Here is an 8555-nt window from a genome sequence, read left to right on the forward strand (position 1 = left end):
AGGAACTTGGTCTGACCAGGTGGTGGTGCAGTGGATGGAGTGTCAAATTGGGATGCAGAGGACCCAAGTTTGAAACTCCAAGGTCCTGACTTGAGTGTGGGTTCACCAGCTTGATTGCTGAGTCAGTGGCTTGAGCTTGGGATAGTAGACATGACCCCAAGGTCACTGGCTTGAGCCCAAGGTCACTGTCTTGAACCAAGGGTTACTCGTTCTACTGTAGCACCATGGTCAAAGCACATATGAGAAAGTAATCAATGAGCAAGCAATCAATGAACAACTAAGATGCCACAACAAAGAATTGATGCTTCTCATCTCTCTCCCTTCCTGTCTGTCTGTCCTTATCTGTCCCTCTTTCTGACTCTGTCTCAGTAAAAAAAAAAAAAAGTAACTTGTATTAATTTTAGAGAGAACAGACTTCAAAGCAAGAAAAAGTATTAAGGAAGAGAGAAGGATTATGATTTAATTTCATTAATTCTCTCTTCCATTAACACAGGGAATTAATAAATGATTATAAGTATGAATTTGTGGTAATTTACTATTTTTTTTTCTTTTTATAAATTTATTGGGGTGACACTGGTTGACAAAATTATACTAGTTTCAGGTACATGATTCTATAAGACATTATTTGTACGCTCTATTGTGTGTTCACTGCCCCAAAACTTCTAAATATTTAATTTTTTGTAAGGTTGATAAGAGGATAACCAAAAATCCATAAATATACATTGCTGTTTATGTATATCTGATAATACAAAAAATTAAGCATTGTTATCTTTTATAAAAATACAAACAAATGAATGAGATAAAAATTAACATAAGTTGAGGGCTAGAAAAAGAAGAATAAAGAGGAACACTGCAGCCTGACCATGCAGTGGCGCAGTGGATACAGTGTTGAACTGGGGCACGGAGGGCCCAGGTTCAAAACCCCGAGATTGCCAGCTTGAGTGCGGGCTCATCTGGTTTGAGTAAGGTTCACCAGCTTGAGTCCCAGCTTGCTGGTTTGAACAAGAGGTCGCTCAGTCTGCTATAGCCCCACGGTCAAGGCACATATGAGAAAGTAATCAATGAACAACTGAGGTGCTGCAACAAAGAATTGATGCTTCTCATCTTTCTCCCTTCCTGTCTGTCTATCCTTATCTGTCCTTCTCTCTGTCTTTGTCACAAACAAAAAGGCTGAAAACTAAGGCTATACAGGCCATCTTCCACATCATGAAAATATTTACAAAAAACCCTACAGCTTATGTCCTTCTTTTTTTTTTTTTTTTTTTTTTGGTATTTTTCTGAAGCTGGAAATGGGGAGAGACAGTCAGACAGACTCCCGCATGCGCCCGACCGGGATCCACCCAGCACGCCCACCAGGGGCGAGGCTCTGCCCACCAGGGGGCGATGCTCTGCCCCTCCGGGGCATTGCTCTGCCGCGACCAGAGCCACTCTAGCGCCTGGGGCAGAGGCCAAGGAGCCATCCCCAGCGCCCGGGCCATCTTTGCTCCAATGGAACCTTTGCTGTGGGAGGGGAAGAGAGAGACAGAGAGGAAGGAGGGGGGGTGGAGAAGCAAATGGACGCTTCTCCTATGTGCCCTGGCCGGGAATCGAACCCGGGTCCCCCGCACGCCAGGCCGACGCTCTACCGATGAGCCAACTGGCCAGGGCCTTATGTCCTTCTTAATGATGAGAAAATAGATTATTTTTCCCTATGTTGGCAATTAGGTAAGTGTGACCCCTCTCTCCACATCTATTCAATATTATATTGAAAATGCTAATTAATATAATAAGAGAAGAAGAGAAAATAAAAAAATATAAAATTATGAAGAAAGAAAGATCTCTCTTTGTTCATAGATAACATGTTTATGTATATAGATACATACTAAAGAATCTGCAAAAAAAACTTTCTGGAACTAATAACTGATTATAGCAAGGTTGCAGAAGTGCAAAGTTAATATACAAATGTCAATTGCTTTCTTATACATGAATATAATACTATTAACATGAGTACAAAAATCTCTGAAATATATAATAAATGTAACAATGCATATATACAGTGTGTCCGTAAAGTCATGGTGCACTTCTGACCGGTCACAGGAAAGCAACAATAGATTATAGACATGTAAAATCTGCACCAAATAAAAGGAAAACCCTCCCAGTTTCTGGAGGATGATGGGGCAGCATGTATGCATGAGCAGATGATGATGTAACACCGTGTATACAGTGGAGCAGCCCACGGACATGCCAGTCGAGATGCGGACAGTACAGAGGAAAATTCAGTGTGTTCTGTGGCTCGCTAAATTCAAATCCGTGACCAAAGTGCAACGTGAATATTAGCGCATTTATAACAAAGCTCCACCACATAGGAATAACATTACTCGGTGGGATAAGCAATTGAAGGAAACCGGCAGTTTGGTGGAGAATCCCGTTCTGGTAGGCCATCAGTCAGTGATGAGTCTGTAGAGGTTATACGGGATAGCTACCTAAGAAGCCCTAAAAAATCTGTGCGTGAGCTCACCTCGAACTGCACTGAATAAGTATGAAACTGGGAGAGTTTTCCTTTTATTTGGTGCAGATTTCACATTTCTATCATCTTTTGTTGGTTTCCTGTGACCGGTCAAAAGTGCACCATGACTTTATGAACACACTATATAAAGGTCTATATGAAAAAAAAAACCTATAAAATTCTGATGAAGGACATCAAAGAATATTAAAATAAAAAGAAATTCCATATCCCATATAGATAAGAAGACAATATTTTAAAGCTATCAGTTATATTAAACTTTATCTATAAATTCAATGCAATCTCAATCAAAATCCCAGAAAGTTATTTTGTGGCCATTGATAAACTGCTTGTAAGGTTTATATAAAAAGCAATAGATCCAGAAAGCCAGCACAATACTGAAGGAGAACAAATTCAGAGTACTGATACTACCTGACTTTATTTCTTGCCATATATATATATATATATATATATTTACAGTAATCAAGACAGTGTGTTATTGGTGAAAGACTAGACAAATAGATCAATGGAAAAAAATTAATATCCCAGAATTAGATTCCACAAATATAGTCAACTGGTCTTTGACAAATGAGCAAAGGCAATTCAAAGGGAGAATAGTCTTGACAACTATTGGTGCTAGTATAACTAGACAGCAATATGCCCTACTCCTTCAAATAATGAACCTGGACCTAGATTTCATACCTTTCATATAATTTAACTAGAAATGTATCATAAACATAAATGCATCTCTCCCTTCCTGCCTATCTGTCCCTCTCTCTGTCTCTCTTTCTGTCTCTCTTGCAAATAAATAAATAAATAAATAAATGTAAAATACAAAACTTAAAATTCCTTGAGGACAACTTAGTAAAAAACGAAGATGAACTTGGGTTTTATGATAGATTTTTAGAAAAAACATTAAAAGGATGATCTGTGAAAGAAAAATTAAGATTTTGGACATTATTAAAATGAGAACTTCTGCTGCACAAAATTCATTTTTAAAAGAATGAAAAGAAATATAGTAGGACAAAATCTTTGTGAAAACTGTATCCAGTAAAGGACTGATATCCAAAATATACAAAGAATTCTTAAAACTCCACAATAAGAATACAAGTAATTCCACTAACTTTAACCATTTGAGTAGTACAAGTATTCATGTATGTCTTCATGACTTCTAACCATATAAAGCAGGGGTCCTCAAACTTTTTACACAGGGGTGCAGTTCACTGTCCCTCAGACCGTTGGAGGGCCGCCACATATAGTGCTCCTCTCACTGACCACCAATGAAAGAGGTGCTCCTTCCAGAAGTGTGGCGGGGGCGGGATAAATGGCCTCAGGGGGCCGCATGCGGCCCACGGGCCATAGTTTGGGGACGCCTTATCCAAAGTATGATCGGTTTATTTAAAAAATCTGTAATATAAAATTTAAAAAAAAGTAAATGTGTGTTCTTTTTTTCATAAATTGGTTATGAAACAAACATGATTTTAAATTAAAAAACTGTAACTGGAACTAACTTTATTTTTTGAAAAAAAACTCACTCCCAGGGGTCAGTGAGTATGAAAAAAACTCACTACTCAAAGGGTTAAAAGACAGTTTGGTAGTTTCTTACCAAACTAACTTTACTCTTAATATGGGATCAGGTCATTTTACTCCTTGATTATTAGCAAAAGGTGTTGAAAATTATGCCCACACAAAAATCTGTATACACATATTTATAGCAGATTTCTTCACAATTGCTGAAACTTGGAACAAACCAAAATGTCAATCCAATCTGCAAATGGATAAATCAATGGTGGTATGTCAATAGAATAAAATGCTACTTAGCAACAAAAAGAAATCAGCTATCAAGTCACAAAAAATATACAGAAAAATGCAGATTATTAAGGGAAAGAAGTCAATCTGAAAAGGTTAAATATTGTATGATTCCAATGATATGACATTCTAAAAAGAAAAAAGGCAGTATAGTGAGCAATGATTGTCAAGGTTTTGGAAGGAGGGGAAAGAGGTAATTTGTGGAGCACAGGGAAATTTTAGGGCACCAAAAATATTCTAAATGATATTGTAATGGTGGATACATGTCATTATACATTTGTTAAAATCCATAAAATATACAACAAAGAGTAAATCCAAAAGCAAACTACAGACTTCAGTTAATAAAAGTATATTTATATTGGCTCATAAAATTTAACAAAATACATCACACTATACAAGGAGTTAATAATACTAATGAAAATTTTGTGGAAGGGGGGTAGTGAGGGATGATAATGAGGTATAGGGCAACTCTCAATTATTTTTCTGTAAATCTAAAATTGCTATAAAAATAGTCTTTTAAAAATAAAACAGGACCCATCTTCATTTTGAATGAAACAGATGTTGCTACTTTTTATAAGAGTAGTTAAGCAAAGTCATAAAATAATATTTCCCTGACAGAATAAAATAGCATTCGTGATACCATAATATAAGTATTAATGCTGTAAGAGAGTAATTTATGGACTACTTATATTACCATTAAAGTGTAAGTCTAGTGAGTAGCTGGTCTAGGATCAAGTCAGAAAGAACCTGAAGGCCAGCACATACTTGTAAGTATTGTCTTAAAGCCCAAAAGCACTGTAAACGGACTTTCTTTGCCTTACAACACCTAGATGCTGTTGTATCTTATTTTAGCATGATCCCCCTTTAGGATAGAACAGCAGCAATTTTTAACTAGTGTGCTGCAAGTGGTACATTGGTGTGTCACAAAAAAAATTTTTTTTTCTTTCGTTTTTCTGAAGCTGGAAACTGGGAGAGACAGTCAGACAGACTCCCGCATGCGCCCGACCGGGATCCACCCGGCACGCCCACCAGGGGGACGCTCTGCCCACCAGGGGGCGATGCTCTGCCCATCCTGGGCGTCGCCATGTTGCGACCAGAGCCACTCTAGCGCCTGAGGCAGAGGCCACAGAGCCAGCCACAGAGCCATCCCCAGCGCCCGGGCCATCTTTGCTCCAATGGAGCCTTGGCTGCGGGAGGGGAAGAGAGAGACAGAGAGGAAAGCACGGTGGAGGGGTGGAGAAGCAAATGGGCGCTTCTCCTGTGTGCCCTGGCCGGGAATCAAACCCAGGTCCTCCGCACGCTAGGCCGACGCTCTACCGCTGAGCCAACCGGCCAGGGCCACAAAAAAATTTTAAGTCATGCAATACCTGAATATTTAGTTAGAAACACTGACCATTTTTCCCCTTAGATTGTCAAATAAAAAAATCAAAGCAGCCTATGCAACAATGGTACAGCCAGTATAGAAGAAAGTATGATGGTTCCTAAAAAAAATTAAGAATAGAACTACCATATGACCCACTAATTCCTGTACTTGGTATCTAGCCCCAAAACTAAAAAACATTGGCACATAAAGACACATGCACCCCCCATGTTCATCTCAGCATTATTCACAGTGGCTAAGACATGAAAACAACCAAAGAGTCCCTCTATAGAAAATTGGATAGAGAAGATGTGGTACATATATACAGTGAAATAGTACTCAATCACAAGAAACGATGACATAGTGACATTTCTGTCAATGTGGATGGACCTTGAGAACATTATACTGAGTGAAATTAGTACATCGAATAAGCTAAGAACTGTATGATTTCACATGTAAGTGGGATATAAAACTGAGACTCATGGACATATATAAAAGTGAAGTGGTTACCAAGGGGAGGGGATTAGAAGAAGGGTGGAGGGGGAAGGGAAGTAAAGAAAGACAAATATAAAGTGATGGAAATTATTTGACTTTGGATGATGGGCATACAACACAATCAACAGTTCAAATGCTATAGAATTGTTTACCTGAAACTTATGTATTCTTATTGATCAATGTTACCCTATTGAATTTAATTTTCTAAAAAAACTATTAAAAATATATTTAAAAAAAAAATGACAACAGCCAACACAATAATAGCTTTCCAGTAAAAATGAATCAAAATAATGCCTATATTTTTGTTAGATTGCCAAAAATATGTTTTTGTGTGCCACAGAATTTTCGTAATTCGTTTAAGTGCATCATGAGATGAAAATGCTTGAAAATTGCTGAGATATTAGAAGGAAATTGAAACGTAAATCTTATTGTAAATACGCTAAGAAAGTTTGACCACCTGCTCATTCTGCTTCCTATTTAGGGGGAATCAAACAAACATTAGGTCACATAGCAGGTAAGCTTACAGATGATGTATAAATTCAACTCTAAATATAAAGGTATGAGCTTCAGAGTAACCACCATTATCACTGTTTGTGTCTCTAATTTTTGCCCTCTGCAATGTTGAATAAAATGAGCAATGAAAATAACCAAAGGTATACTGTGATGGATTTTAAAGGCACCCTGGTGGCTGACCTTTGGTAACTGTGAAGAATCCTTGCGAAAGCCAAGGTATTGCTTGTCTACAGTATTGGTAGAAACTGCAGCTGATGTAGAGAAACAGGTAATACAATATAGGAAAAATCTCTAATTTTAAGCCAGTTAGGTATATATTTCATATCTTTTCTTTATAATTTTTACATTAACTTCTAATCAAGGCACAACTAATTCAGTATAAATTCTGAAAGGTTTGAGGATGTTTTCTAGGGCAGTAGCAAGTGAAGTGTTCATGGGTATTTTTCAGGAAGATAACATTGAAGGTTCTAGATGAAAATTAGCCTCAGACCTACATAATAAACCATTAATAAATATATCTAATGCTCTACAAAACATTTCCACTGTAAGTTTGTAATATCTAGTTTGAAGAACTAATTTTTTAAAGATATATTTAATTTATTTATTTATACAGAGGAGAGAGAGAGAGAGAGAGAGAGAGAGAGAGAGAGAGAGGGAGGGAGAGAGAGAGAGAGAGAGAGAGAAGGCGGGAGGAGCAGGAAGCATCAACTCCCATATGTGTTGACCAGGCAAACCCAGGGTTTCAAGTGGCGACCTCAGCATCCCAGGTCGATGCTTCATCCACTGCGCCACCACAGGCCAAGCTGAAGAACTAATTTTATAATCTGTGTACTCTATGAAGCAACACTCAAAATAAAATGTACTAAATTTTTAGTACCTTTTTGAAAACAAAAGAGAAGTATTCATCTCTTTCTTTTTTATTAATTTATTTTTATTGAATTTATTGGGTGACACTGGTTAACATGATTATACAGGTTCATTCCAGGTGTCTAGTTGTACAACACATCTTTGTCCACTGTATTATTTGTTCAAAAATATAGAACACTTTATGAATTTTCATGTCATCTTTTCACAGGGGCCATGCTAATCTTCTCTATATTGTTCCTATTATATGTGCTGCCAAAGCAAGCACCATCTTGCAATCTAATATTTTTACTTGATATGTATTTTTTTTCAGATTGTATTTTTGTAGAGTTAAAAGTCCCAACTTCTTATTCTTTCTTTTTAAATAACTTTCACATCAAATTGATTTATTATATTATTCTTTTCTAAACCTATTCCACTATACCTTCCTGAGGGTAGGCATTCAGAATCACATGTTATTGTAAGGGTACATATGTACTATGATTTTATTCAGAAAGAGTGAAAATACTGAAAATACTTATTTTTTGTTTCTAATGGATTGTTGATTTGGTAATATTTTCTTCTGAAATACCAGTGAGTACAAGTGAGTAAATATATTCATATATCAGTGTGCATTGTCTGCCAGTTTAGTTGATTTCTAGTTTCTTTTATGTTGTTGAATTCATTGCATCAAAAGTCTTTTGTGTTTCTGCAGCTATTTTTCAAAAAATGAATATTTATGGATAGCTATTATTTCTTAATTATTGTATATAGAAGTCTGGCATATAGATGTAAATTATATGGTAATGATTTGTAAAAAGAAACACGATATATTTCAGCTTGGTAATTTATAAACTACTAAGAATGCTTTTTTAAAAATTCAGAGTAGGGAAAATCTCTTTACTTTCCTACTCCCTCAAAGAATACTTTTAGCATTAATCAAACCAAGTGTTCTTTTTCTGTGGTCTGAATTCATTGACTATATTTGTATACTTTTCTTAATGATTTTGTTGTTTTGGGTGTATATAGTTTTAATGGCTATGTAAAATAAAA

General features: G+C 36.6%; 1 non-coding gene across 1 annotated transcript; it reads right to left on the reverse strand.

Moving 5' to 3' along the window:
* Window positions 1-7689: 7689 nt before the first annotated feature.
* Window positions 7690-7791, reverse strand: LOC136386591 (U6 spliceosomal RNA). The gene has a single exon (XR_010747961.1). It is a non-coding gene; the product is annotated as a U6 spliceosomal RNA (small nuclear RNA).
* Between the last annotated feature and the right edge of the window lie 764 nt (window positions 7792-8555).

Source organism: Saccopteryx leptura, chromosome X (genome assembly GCF_036850995.1).
Source record: "Saccopteryx leptura isolate mSacLep1 chromosome X, mSacLep1_pri_phased_curated, whole genome shotgun sequence".
NCBI lineage: Eukaryota > Metazoa > Chordata > Mammalia > Chiroptera > Emballonuridae > Saccopteryx > Saccopteryx leptura.